The 13094-nt window shown below is 46.2% G+C and overlaps 1 protein-coding gene across 16 annotated transcripts in view; it reads left to right on the top strand.

The window, feature by feature from the left end:
• The window catches only part of RHOA (ras homolog family member A), a 57327-nt gene that overhangs the window by 5673 nt on the left and 38560 nt on the right, over nt 1-13094 (top strand). Inside the window, exon 2 of one of the 16 annotated variants that reach the window (XM_077992817.1) lies at nt 1557-1651. The exons of 14 other annotated variants lie outside the window; for them this stretch is intronic. The gene's annotated coding sequence lies outside the window, so the exon portion shown is untranslated. Of the gene's footprint in view, nt 1-1556; nt 1652-2546; nt 3164-13094 lie in introns of those variants that run through there. One more of the 16 variants, XM_077992821.1, reaches the window with a different exon arrangement.

Genomic DNA, 13094 nt, shown 5'->3' with positions numbered 1-13094 from the left:
AAAAAAAAAAAATTTCACTGTAGTCTAGGTGGTGGGGTACAGGTGTATACTGTAAAAAAAAATTTATTTATTTTTTCCCTTTTAGTATAGAGTCTTGCTCTGTCGCCCAGGCTGGAGTACAGTGCGCGATCTGGACTCACTGCAACCTCCACCTCCTGGGTTGAAGCAGTTCTTCTGCCTCAGCTTCCTGAGTAGCTGGGATTCACAGGCATCCGCTACCACTCCTGGCTAATTTTTGTATTTTGAGAAGAGACCAGGTTTCACCACGTTGGCCAGGCTGGTCTTGAACTCCTGACCTCATGATCCACACGCCTCGGCCTCCCAAAGTGCTGGGATTACAGGTGTGAACTACTGCACCCGGCCTAAGTTTTTTTTTTTTTTCTTTTTTTGAGACGGTCTCACTCTGTCACCCAGGCTGGAGTGCAGTGGCATGATCTTGGCTCATTGCAACCTCAACCTCCTGGTTCAGGTGATGCTTTCACCTCAGCCTCCCAAAGCTTGGATTATAGGTGCGAGTCACCACACCTGGCTAATTTTTATGTTTTTTTGCAGAGACTGGGTTTCGCTGTGTCGCTCAGGCCGGTCTTGAACTCCCAGCCTCAAGTGATCTGCCTGCCTTGGCCGCCCAAAGTCTCAAACTCCTGGCCTCAAGTGATCCACCCGTCTTGGCCTCACAAAGTGTTGGGATTACAGGTGTGAGCCATCATACCAGGCCTATATTTATTTATTTATTTTTAGAGACAGGGTCTCACTATGTTGCCCAGGCTGGCCTCAAACTGCTGGGCTCAAGCAGTCCTCCTGCCTCACCCTCCCAAAGTGCTGGGATTACAGGCATGAGCCACTGTACCCAGCAAAATATTTGCTAAATAAGAAAAATCATAAAGCTGAAACTAGATTCTTTTTTTTTTTTTTTTAAGATGGAGTCTCTCTGTCGCCAGGTTGAAGTACAGCCTTGGCGCGATCTCGGCTCACTGCAACCTCTGCCCACCTGGTTCAGCCAATTCTCTTGCCTCAGCCTCCAGAGTAGCTAGGACTACAGGCACGGGCCACCACACCCAGCTAATTTTTGTGTTTTTAGTAGAGAGGAGGTTTCACCATGTTGGCCAGGATGGCCTCGACTTCTTGACCTCGTGACCCCGTGATCCTCCCGCCTCGGCCTCCCAAGGTGTTGGGATTACAGGCGTGAGCCACCAAGGATTTGTGTTAAAATTTTTTTTGCTGGCCAGGCACGGGGGCTCAAGCCTGTAATCCCAGCACTTTGGGAGGCCGAGACGGGTGGATCACGAGGTCAGGGGATCGAGGCCATCCTGGCTGGCTAACACGGTGAAACCCCGTTTCTACTAAGAAATACAAAAAACTAGCCAGGCGAGGTGGCGGGCGTCTGTAGTCCCAGCTACTCGGGAGGCTGAGGCAGGAGAATGGCGTAAACCCGGGAAGTGGAGCTTGCAGTGAGCTGAGATCAGGCCACTGCACCCCAGCCTGGGCGACAGAGCGAGACTCCGTCTAAAAAAAAAAATTTTTTTTTGCTTTATTTTTTTCTTCTTTTTTTGTATTAGAGATGGGGTGTTGCTATGTTGCCTAGACTGATCTTGTACTCCTGGGCTCAAGTGGTCCTCCTGTCTCAGCCTCCCAAAGTGCTAGGATTACAGGTGTGAGTCAAGCAATGCTCGTGCCTCAGCCTCCCCAGTAGCTCGATTACAGGTGCCAACCACCACCTGCCCACCACCCCCGGCTAATTTTTGTATTTTGTATTTTAGTAGAGACAAGAATTATACCATGTCGGCCAGGCTGGTCTCAAATTCCTGACCTCAGGCAATCCACCCACCTCAGCTTCCTGCTGGAATTATGGGCGTGAGCTACCCTGGCCAAGATTTTTAACTTCTGAAGCTTATAGCTGCTCTAAATCACAAGAATTCAGTTCCATAATTTTAAAAAGTTGCTTGTTTTGACTTTAGGTATATGGTTGAACATTCTAACTTTTGTTATGTATACATTTTTATTTTACTGTATTCTTGTGGCCATTGTATCCTACTCTGTATGTTGCAGATGAGTTGTGATTCTCTGGACTTAGAGATCACATGCTCTATTACCAGGATATTTTTTTGTAACTCCGTTTGTTGTTTGGGATATAGGCTTTGAGAGGTTAAGGAAGTAAATTTAGGATGGATATTGATGTTGTAGCACTTTGTTAATCCTTTTCTCTACAAGATAATTTTATTATGTGATACAGCAATTTTGTTCAGAGATGTTTTGTGTGTGTGTGGAAAATTTCTTTTCTGGATGAAATCTCTTGTTTAACTTCTCCAGTTATTCATAATGAAGCTGTTTATCTTTTAAAGATATTAAGTTCAGAAAAGGAAGGCAAGCTGCATACAGTGGCTCACGCCTTTATTCCAGCACTTTGGGAGGCCAAGGTGGGTGGATCACCTGAGGTCAGGAGTTCAAAACCAGTCTGACCAACATGGTGAAACCCCATCTCTACTAAAACTACAAAAATTAGCCAGGTGTGTTAGTGGGTTACTGTAATCCCAGCTACTCAGGAGGCTGAAGCAGGAGAATTGCTCGAACTTGGGAGGTGGAGGTTGCAGTGCTCCAAGATCACAGCACTCCAGCCTGGGCAACTCTGTCTCAAACACAAACACAAAGAAAAGGAAGGCAGTAGAGTATCTTATTTAAGAGCATGGATTCTGGAGAGAAGCTGACAGTTAAATACTAGCTCTGACACTTGATGGCTTGAGACCCTTGACAGTAATATGATTCCTTTTTGATTCAGTTTTTTTCTTCTGTAGAAAGGGAATGGTAAGCGAGCACTATGAGATTTCAGTGAGAGAGAAGCACTTACCTCAAGTGCCAGACAGCAGCCTTTCAGCTAACTTATTATATTTATTTATTTTTTGAGATGAAGTTTTGCTCTTGTTGCACAGGCTGGAGTGCAATGGCACGATCCCAGCTTACTGCAATCTCCACCTCTCAGGTTCAAGCGATTCTCCTGCCTCAGCCTCCTGAGTAGTTGGGATTACACGCATGTGCCACCATGCCCGGCTAATTTTTTGTCTTTTTATTTTTATTTTTATTTTTTTTCATTTATTTTTATTTTTTTTGAGATGGAGTCTCGCTCTGTGCAGTGGCCGGATCTCAGCTCACTGCAAGCTCCGCCTCCCGGGTCCACGCCATTCTCCTGCCTCGGCCTCCGGAGTAGCTGGGACTACAGGCGCCCGCCACCTCACCCGGCTAGTTTTTTTTTGTATTTTTCAGTAGAGACGGGGTTTCACCGTGTTAGCCAGGATGGTCTCGATCTCCTGGCCTCGTGATCCGCCCGTCTCGGCCTCCCAAAGTGCTGGGATTACAGGCTTGAGCCACTGCGCCCAGCAATTTTTTGTATTTTTAGCACAGACTGGTTTTCACGATGTTAGCCAGGATGGTTTCGATCTCCTGACCTCAGGTGATCTGCCTGCCTCCACCTCCCAAAGTGCTGGAATTACAGGTGTGAGCCACCGCGCCTGGCCTACTTTTTTTATTACTTTTTTTTTGGAGACCGAGTCTGGCTCTGTCGCCCAGGCCGGAGTACAGTGGCATGATCTCGGCGCCCTGCAACCTCCGCCTCCCAGGTTCATGCGATTCTCCTGTCTTAGCCTCCCAGGTAAACTGGGACTACAGGTGCATGCTGCCACGCCCGGCTAATTTTTGTTTTGTATTTTAGCAGAGACGGGGTTTTACCGTGTTGCCCAGGCTGGTCTCCATCTCCTGTGTTCAGGCAGTCCGCCTACCTTGGCCTCCCATAGTTGCTAGTATTACAGCCGTGAGCCACCGTGCCTGGCCTTTTTTTTTTTTGAGACGGAGGCTTGCTCTGTTGTCCAAGCTGGAGTGTAGTGGCACAATCTTGGCTCACTGCAACCTCTGCCTACCCAGTGCAAGCGATTCTCCTGCCTCAGCCTCCCAAGTAGCTGGGACTACAGGCGCGCGCCACCATGCCCAGCTAAATTTTTTGTGTGTGTTTTTGTGTTTGTTTTTTCACTAGAGACGGAGTTTCACTATGTTGGCCAGGCTGGTCTCGAACTCATGACCTCGTGATCCACTTGCCTCGGCTTCCCAAAGTACTGGGATTATGGGTGTGAGCCACAGCGCCCGGCCTTTTTTTTTTTTTTTTTTGGATAAGGTATTGTTTTGTCTTCCAGGCTGGAGTGCAGTGGCATAATCTTAGCTCATGGTGGCCTCCAGCTTTTGGTGTCAGGGTATCCTTCCACCTCAGCCTCCCGAGTAGCTGGGACTACAGGTGTGTGTGCAACTGCGCCCAGCTAATATTTTTACCTTTCGTAGAGATGGAATCTCAATGTCTTGCCCAGGTTGGTCTCAGACTCCTGGGCTCAAACAATCCTCCCACCTCAGACTCCCAAAGTGCTGGAAGTATGGGCGTGAGCCACTGAGTCCAGCTATCTTCAACTTTCACTATTCAGGTTACAGTTTGTAGTACCTTTTTTTGGCAGGGCAGGGGAAGGGTAGCGGGAGTAGCGCCCTAAGATCTCTTGGAATAAAACAGGGCTTACTACTTGGTTCCTGGTGCTTAAGAACATGTTTCCTAGACTCGGCTCTTTCCAGACTTGGAATCCAGTTCCCCAAGTTGGAATCACCTGAGGTTTGTTTTAATCACCTTCATGGAGGTATAATTTGCGTACAATAAAATGCATATACTTTATTTTATTTTATTATTATTTTTTTTTGAGACGGAGTCTCGCTCTGTCACCCAGGCTGGAGTGCAGTGGCCGGATCTCAGCTCACTGCAAGCTCCGCCTCCCGGGTTCACGCCATTCTCCGGCCTCAGCCTCCCGAGTAGCTGGGACTACAGGCGCCCGCCACCTCACCCGGCTAGTTTTTTGTATTTCTTAGTAGAGACGGGGTTTCACCGTGTTATCCAGGATGGTCTCGATCTCCTGACCTCGTGATCCACCCGTCTCGGCCTCCCAAAGTGCTGGGATTACAGGCTTGAGCCACCGCGCCCGGCCAAAATGCATATACTTTAAATGATAGTTTGATATATTTTTTTTTAGACACAGGGTCTTGTTCTGTCACCCAGCTGAAGTACAGTGTCGGAATCATAGCTTACTGCATCCTCAACCTCCTAGGCCCAAGAATTCTCCACTTCAGCCTCTTGAGTAGCTAGGGTTGCAGGTATGCACCACCACGCCTGGCTACATTTTTAGTTTTTAATTATTTTTTTGTAGAGAGAGGGGTCTCACTAAGTTGCTCAGGCTGGTCTTGAACTCCTGGTCTTAAGTGATCCTCTCGTCTCAGCCCCACAAAGCCCTGGGATTGTAGGCACGAGCCACCACAAACCACCAGTTTGATAAATTTTGATAAATATATATACCCATGTAATTGCCATTCAGTTGAGTTAAAGAGCATTTCCTCAAGGCTTTAAATTTTTATTTATTTATTTATTTTGAGACAGAGTCTTATTCTGTCATCTAGGCTGGAGTGCAATGGCGCAATCTTGGCTCACTGCAGTCTCCGCCTCCCGGGTTCAAGTGATTCTCCTGCCTCAGCCTCCCAAGTAGCTGGGACTACAAGCAAGCGTCACCACACCCAGCTAATTTTTTGTATTTTTAGTAGAGACGGGGTTTCACTGTGTGAGCCAGGATGGTCTTGATCTGATCTTGTGGTCTGTCTGCCTCTGTCTCCCAAAGTGTTGGGATTATAGGCATGAGCTAGTGCGCTGGCATTTGTTGTTGTTGTGTTTTTTGAGATGGAATCTCACTCTGTTGTCCAGGCTGCAGTGCAGTAGTACGATCTCAGCTCACTGCAACCTCTGCCTCTTGGGTTCAAGTGATTCTCCTGCCTCAGCCTCCCAAGTAGCTGGGACTACAGGCACCCGCCATCACACCCAGCTAATTTTTTGTGTTTTTAGTAGATTTGGGGTTTCGCCATGTTGGCCAGGCTAGTCTCGAAGGCCTGACCTCGTGATCTGCCTGCCTTGGCTTCCCAAAGTGCTGGAATTACAGGCATGAGCCACTGCGCCTGGCCTGAAGTTTTTTATACGGATTTTTTTGTTCATTCATTTTATTTGCTTGGCTTCCTGGAATATGAGAAGTTTTGGTTTGTTTTTGAGACAGAGTCTTGATCTGTTTCCCAGGCTGGAGTGTAGTGATGCTGTCATGGCTCACTGCAGCCTCTAACTCTTGTGCCCAAGTAATGCTTCTGCCTCAGCCTCGCGAGCATCTGGGACTACGGGCAAGCACCACCATACCTGGTTAATTTATTTTTTATAGAGATGACGTTTTGCCATGTTGTCCAGTCTGGTCTCCAACTCCTAAGCTCAGGCCTCCCAAAGTGGTGGGATTATAGGCATGAACCACTGCACCCAGCCTAGTTTTTTATTTTAAGAAATATATATACTTGGTAAAAGTAAAATCCAGCAATAAGGTTTACAATAAGCATATGTAAATTCTTAGCTCACTGGGAGGTACCTAATGGTTCATTTTTCTCTGTTAGTTTTACTAGATAAGTATTGTCTTGGAGGCCATGTAAGTTCGGAATTAGGCCAAACAAGGTCAAATCCTGATTCTGTGCATCCATTGAAAGTTAACCTTACAATATTTACATTTTGAGATAAATGATTTCATGCTCTTATTTAGGAAACTTGAAGGTGTGTTACCTCAGGGATTGTTCCTTGCCCGTCTTTCCCCAAAGAACTTGAGTTTGAAGTGATTTTCACTTGGCAGTAAATTGAAGGTTTTCTTCGTTGCTTACCACCATGTGTCTTAGGCCTGCTACTCTTGATCTCTGAGTGCCTTTACTGCTACAGAGAGGAAAGCTCTTGAACTAACACCAACGCTTGGCAGCCACTTGATAAGGATGGCCAAATAATGGCAGTACAGGTTGAGCATCTGAAATGCTTCAAGATCCTTTTTGGGCACTGGCATGAGTTCAAAGGAAATGTCTAGTGGTGCATTTCAGACTTTGAATTTTTGGATTTGGGATACTGAACCAGTAAGTATAATGCAGATAGTCCAAAATCTGAAGAAATTCTGAAATCTGAAACACTTTTTGGGCCCAAGCGTTTTGGATAAGTAGTACTCAACCTATACCAGGCTCAAGTTCATTATGGACAGATGGATGGATGGTAGTTTGGCCCTTTCATCAGGAATTTCGCATGCAGTCAGTAAACAAAGTAAACAGCTTTATGTTTTCAACTTTATTTCTCCTTTTTTTTTTTTTTTTTTTGAGACGGAGTTTCGTTCTTGTCACCCAGGCTGGAGTGCAGTGGCCTGATCTCCACTCACTGCAACCTTTGCCTCCCAGGCCCAAGCCATTCTCCTGCATGTGCCTCCCCAGTAGCTGGGATTACAGGCATGTGCCACCACGCCTGGCTAATTTTTTTTTGTATTTTTAGTAGAGATGGGTTTTCGCCATGTTGGCCAGGATGGTCTTGAACTCCTGACCTCAGGCAATCACCCGCCTCGGCCTCCCAAAGTGCTAGGATTACAGACATGAGCCACGGAGCCCGGCTCTATTTCCCAAAAGTTTAATGGTGTTTCTTGTGTGCTACGCACAGTCTTGGGTGTGGGTAAAGTTGGGGTTGATAGACAGGGCAGGTTTCTACTAATTGTACTGAAACAGTTTTGGGGTTTTATTTTTAAATTTTTTTATTTTTCTTTTGCCACCATGCCCAGCTAATTTTCTCTTTTCAGTAGAGGTGGGGTTACTCCATGTTGGTCAGGCTCATCTCGAACTCCTGAGCTCGGGTGATCTGCCCTCCTCAGCCTCCCAGAGTGCTGGGATTATAGGTGTGAGGCACCGTGCTCAGCCGAATTAGTAATTTTTTTTTTTTTTTTTTTTTTTTTTTGAGACGGAGTCTCGCTCTGTCACCAGGCTGGAGTGCAGTGGCACCATCTCGGCTCACTGCAAGCTCCGCCTCCTGGGTTCACGCCATTTTCCTGCCTCAGCCTCGGAGTAGCTGGGACTACAGGCGCCCGCCACCTCGCCCGGCTAATTTTTTGTATTTTTAGTAGAGACGGGGTTTCACCATGTTAGCCAGGATAGTCTCGATCTCCTGACCTCGTGATCCGCCCGCCTCGGCCTCCCAAAGTGCTGGGATTACAGGCGTGAGCCACCACGCCCGGCCAATTTTTAAGGCCATGATTATTTTATCTCCATGGAAATTTATTCATTATCCTTCCAAAATATTGTAAAGATCTTGATCTGGTAGAAGGAGCATAGTTATTCAGTTGAATTATTTCTACTTCTGTTTCTTGGCTGGAGAATTGTTTTGTATTTGCTTATAGTGATTGTTTGACTGATAATGTGTTTATAATGTCTTCATTATAACCTAGCACCACCTCAAAACATCTTTTGTGGTTTATTATATGCCAAAAGTAAGCTGAAAATTGTGCAGAGAGGGAGATTTGCTATGAGTGTAAGAAAATAAGTATTGTAAAATGTGTAGTGCATAAGCAAGTTACCAAATTACTCAGCTAATTTGGTTTGTAAGAAAATTTTTTTTTTTTTTTTTTTTTTTTTTAGTGTCAGGGTCTTGCTCTGTCACTCAGCCTAGATGCAGTGGCACCATCATAGCTCACAGCAGCTTCCAACTCTTGGGCTCAAATGATTCTCCCCCTTCAGCCTCCTAAGTGATTGGGACTACGGGTATACACTACTGCACCCGGCTATTCATTTGGTTTTTGAGACAGGATCTCACTCTGACACCCAGCTTGGAGTGCAGTGGCACGATCACAGCTCACTGCAGCGTTGACTTCTGGGCTCAGGTGATTATTCAACCTCAGCGTCCCCAGTAGCTAGGACTACAGGCGCAAGCCACCACGCTCGGTTGGCTAAGTTTTGTGTATGTTATAGAGACAAGGTTTTGCCATGTTGCCCAGGCTGGTCTCAAACTCAGGCTCCAGTGATCCATCCGCCTTAGCCTCCCAAAGTGCTGGGATTATAGACATAAGCTACCTTGCCTGTCCGTTTTCATATTTTTTTAAGAGATGAGGTCTCACTATGTTGCCCAGACTGTTCTCCAACCCTTGGCTTCAAGCAGTCCTCCTGCTTCTGAAAGTGCTGGGATTGCAGGTGTGAGCCACCGCACCTGGTCAGGAGTTTTACATACTATGCATTGTTACTTGTAGGTCTTGTTTGGAAAGAAGTAACTTCCTAAGGCCAATTCAGAAAAGAAGGGTAGTAACTTAGAGGAAGTAAATTTGAAGGCTCTAGTTAGTCTAATATTAGTATTAGTAATTTGGGTTTTTGAAAGTTTCCTTTCTAAAAGGTAGGAAATTAACTATTTCATATACCATCCCCCGCCACCTCACCTTTTTGGCGACAGTCTTACTCTGTCACCCAGGTTGGAGTGCAGTGGCATGATCATAGCTCACTGCAGCCTTGAACTTCTCGGCTCAGGGGATCCAGCTACCTCAGCCTCGTGAGTAGCTAGGATTACAGATGCATGGCACCAAGTCCTGATACAGCCTTCTCTATACCAGAGCAAAGTATTAAGTGATTCAAGCTCACATAGGCATGAAACGGCACTGAATAGACGAAGTGCTATAGGAGTTCAGGGATGAAGAAGAATTTGTGGTAGAGGGCCGGGCGCGGTGGCTCAAGCCTGTAATCCCAGCACTTTGGGAGGCCGAGACGGGCGGATCACAAGGTCAGGAGATGGAGAACATCCTGGCTAACACGGTGAAACCCCGTCTCTACTAAAAAATACAAAAAACTAGCCGGGCGAGGTGGCGGGCGCCTGTAGTCCCAGCTACTCGGGAGGCTGAGGCAGGAGAATGGCATAAACCCGGGAGGCGGAGCTTGCAGTGAGCTGAGATCCGGCCACTGCACTCCAGCCTGGGTGACAGAGCGAGACTCCGTCTCAAAAAAAAAAAAAAAAAAAAAAAAAGAATTTGTGGTAGAGTAGCCAGGGAGCCACGGAGGCCTCTGGTAGTGAGGGTGTAACTTGGCCTTTAAAATGAGGTAGAGGGGAAATACTATGAGTAGTGGGAATCAACCCTTGGCCTGAACACAGATAATCTTGTTTTATCTCCTTATAGAAACAGAAGGTGGGGGTGGCTAGTTTTGGTTAGACTAGGGAAGATGTTGGGGGAGAGTGAGGCAGTATGCTTCTGTAGTTTCTGGAGATCAGATTCCAAGATGGATTTTTGCATATGTGTTGCTTTATTTCTTACCCCCTTGATGTAATCTACTATATAAATCTTTCAAAGTTCACACATTTTAGAATGTATCTTGTTCGAAAACATAGTAGTTTTATATGGTAAATTCAAACAGTGCAAAAGGATATATGGCCCCTAAAGGTACCTGTTGTGTTTCTTGTGGACCAGCGCATAACATCCCAGCACTTGGGGCAGCTGAGGTGAGCCCAGGAGTTCTAGGCCGCAATGAGTCATGATCACTCCACTGTGCTCCAGCACTCCAGCTTCAGTGACAAAGCGAGACCCTTTCTGGAAGAAAAAAAAAAAAAAAAGTCCTGTGTATTATTCTAGAGACAGTCTCTACATATGCCAGTGTTTATTGTTCCTCAGTGAATATTGTGCACCTCTGTCAGGCCCTGTTTTGTATGTCTATGCATCCCGCTATTACACTATGGTCTGATAGCATATGACATACTTGGCACCTCACTCTTTTCATTTAGTAATCTTGTCTCAGACATCATTTGTTAACACATTTTTTTTTTTTTTTTTTTGAGACTTGCTCTGTCGTCCAGGCTGGAGTGCAGTGGTACGATCTCGGCTCACTGCAAGCTCCACCTCCTGGGTTCACGCCATTCTCCTGCCTCAGCCTCCCAAGTAGCTGGGACTACAGGTGCCCGCCACCACGCCCGGCTAATTTTTTGTATTTTTAGTAGAGATGGAGTTTCACCGTGTTAGCCAGGATGGTCTTGATCTCCTGACCTTGTGATCCGCCCGCCTCGGCCTCCCAAAGTGCTGGGATTACAGGTGTGAGCCACCGCGCCGGGCCCAGCCAGCAAAATTCTTTAAGCCCCCACTGGGGCTTAAAATCTATTGATCCTACTGCCTACCTTTTCACTAACCCTCACCTTTAGTTTATCACTGTAATTACCCCCTTTTATGTATTCTCCACTCCCTGTTCTGTCTCTCATTTTATCTTACCTGGCAAAATCTCAGCCCTGGTTTAAGTCTTATTTTTTTTTTTTCCAAGACAAAGTCTTGCTGTGTTACCCAGGGTGGAGTGCAGTGGTACGATCTGGAGACTCACTGCAACCTCCGCCTTCTGGGTTCAAGCGATTCTCGTGCCTCAGCCTCCCGAGTAGGTGGGACCACAGGAGCATACCACCACACCTGGCTAATTTAGAGCCAGGTAGAGACGAGGTTTCACCATGCTGGCCGGGGTGGTCTCGAACCCCTGACCTCAAGTGATCTGCCCACCTCGGCCTCCTCAAGTGCTGGGACTACAGGTGTGAGCCACCACACCCAGCCTGAATCCTACTTTTTACCTATTCTGTGCTTATGACTGAATGTAGTGAAAGAAAAAATTCACTGACTTGTCTCTCTTTGAACTCATGGACCCTTGACCTCAAAGGTGGCTGCTTTTAGCACTGCGTAGCAGTCCCACTAAGATTCCTTAGTCCATTTATTCTCCTGCTTTTAGGATAATATAGCACCATCTCGTTTGGCTCAAATCTCTTGTTCCCTTTCCTTACCTCTATCAGCTGTTATGCTCTTGCTTCTTTCTTAATTGAGAAAATGGAAGTAGTAATAAAAGTCTATCACTATATCTACTGACTTAGTTACATTTGGCTGTTGTGGAGACTCACTGCAACCTCCGCCTTCTGGGTTCAAGCGATTCTCGTGCCTCTTCCTCTATGTCTGTGGATCAGTCCCTTGGGAGTCCATTGTTCTATCTAGGGTCAGCCCTTCCACTTGTGAGCAAAATCTCCTTCCCCTCTAATCTCGTAATGTTGCTCTAGCAGTTCTCTTCTCTCCTGCATCATTTTCTGCATATAGTCTGTCAGATTTATTTATTATTTTTTTCTTTTTTATTGAGACGGAGTCTCGGTCTGTAGCCCAGGCTGGAGTGCAGTGATGCCACGTCTGCTCACTGCATGCTCCGTCCCCTGGGTTCATGCCATTCTCCTGCTTCAGCCTCCCGAGTAGCTGGGACTACAGGTGCCCGCCACCATGGCCGGCTAATTTTTTGTATTTTTAGTAGAGACAGGGTTTCACTGTGTTAGCCAGGATGGTCTTGATCTCCTGACCTTGTGATCCGCCTGCCTCGGCCTCCCAAAGTGCTGAGATTACAGGCGTGAGCCATCGCTCCTGGCCTTGGTCAGATCTTAATACCTCACCTAGCTGCAGTGAATGCTGGGAAATGTAGTCTTTATAACTGGCAGCCATGTGACTATGAAGGGGATAGCTATTGAGGCAGATAGGCAGTCTCTGCCATACTGTCAACACTTATTTTTTTTAAAAAACAAAAGCCAACTCTTTTGGTAACAGTTGTACTGAGATATAATTCATATATCACACCATTCATTTAAAATGAACAGTTTAGTGGACTTTAGATATTCACAGATACATGTAGAACACATGTATCACTACAGTCAATGTTGGAACATTATTGTCACCCCAAAAGAAACCCTGTACTCTTCAACTGTCATCTTCAATTTCCCTATCACCACTCCCAGCCTTAGGCAACCACTAGTCTACTTTATGTCTCTATAGATTTGCCGGTTCTGGATATTTCGTGTAATGGAATCATATAATATATTGTCTTTTGTGACTGGCTTCTTTCACTTATGTAATGTTTTAAAGGTTCATCCATGTTGTAACATTTATTTTCTGAGTTTTTTTTTTTTTTTTCTGTGAGACAGGATTTTGCTCTGTCATCCAGGCTGGATGGAGTGCAGTGTCTTGATTGCTACTCACTGCCACTTTGCCCTCCTGGGCCCAAGCGATCCTGCCACCTCAGCCTGCTGAGTAGGTGGGACCACAGGTATATGCCACCACGCCTGGGTAATATTTTTATTTTTTTGTAGAGAGGAGCTCTCACTATGTTGTCCAGGGTAGTCTTGAACTCCTGGGCTCAAGTGATCCTCTCACCTCAGCCTCCCAAAGTGCTGGGATTATAGGCAT

This window comes from Macaca mulatta, chromosome 2 (assembly GCF_049350105.2).
Source record: "Macaca mulatta isolate MMU2019108-1 chromosome 2, T2T-MMU8v2.0, whole genome shotgun sequence".
NCBI classification, from domain to species: domain Eukaryota; kingdom Metazoa; phylum Chordata; class Mammalia; order Primates; family Cercopithecidae; genus Macaca; species Macaca mulatta.
Note: the sequence above shows the minus strand (reverse complement) of the source record. Positions and strands in the feature narration are given on the sequence as shown.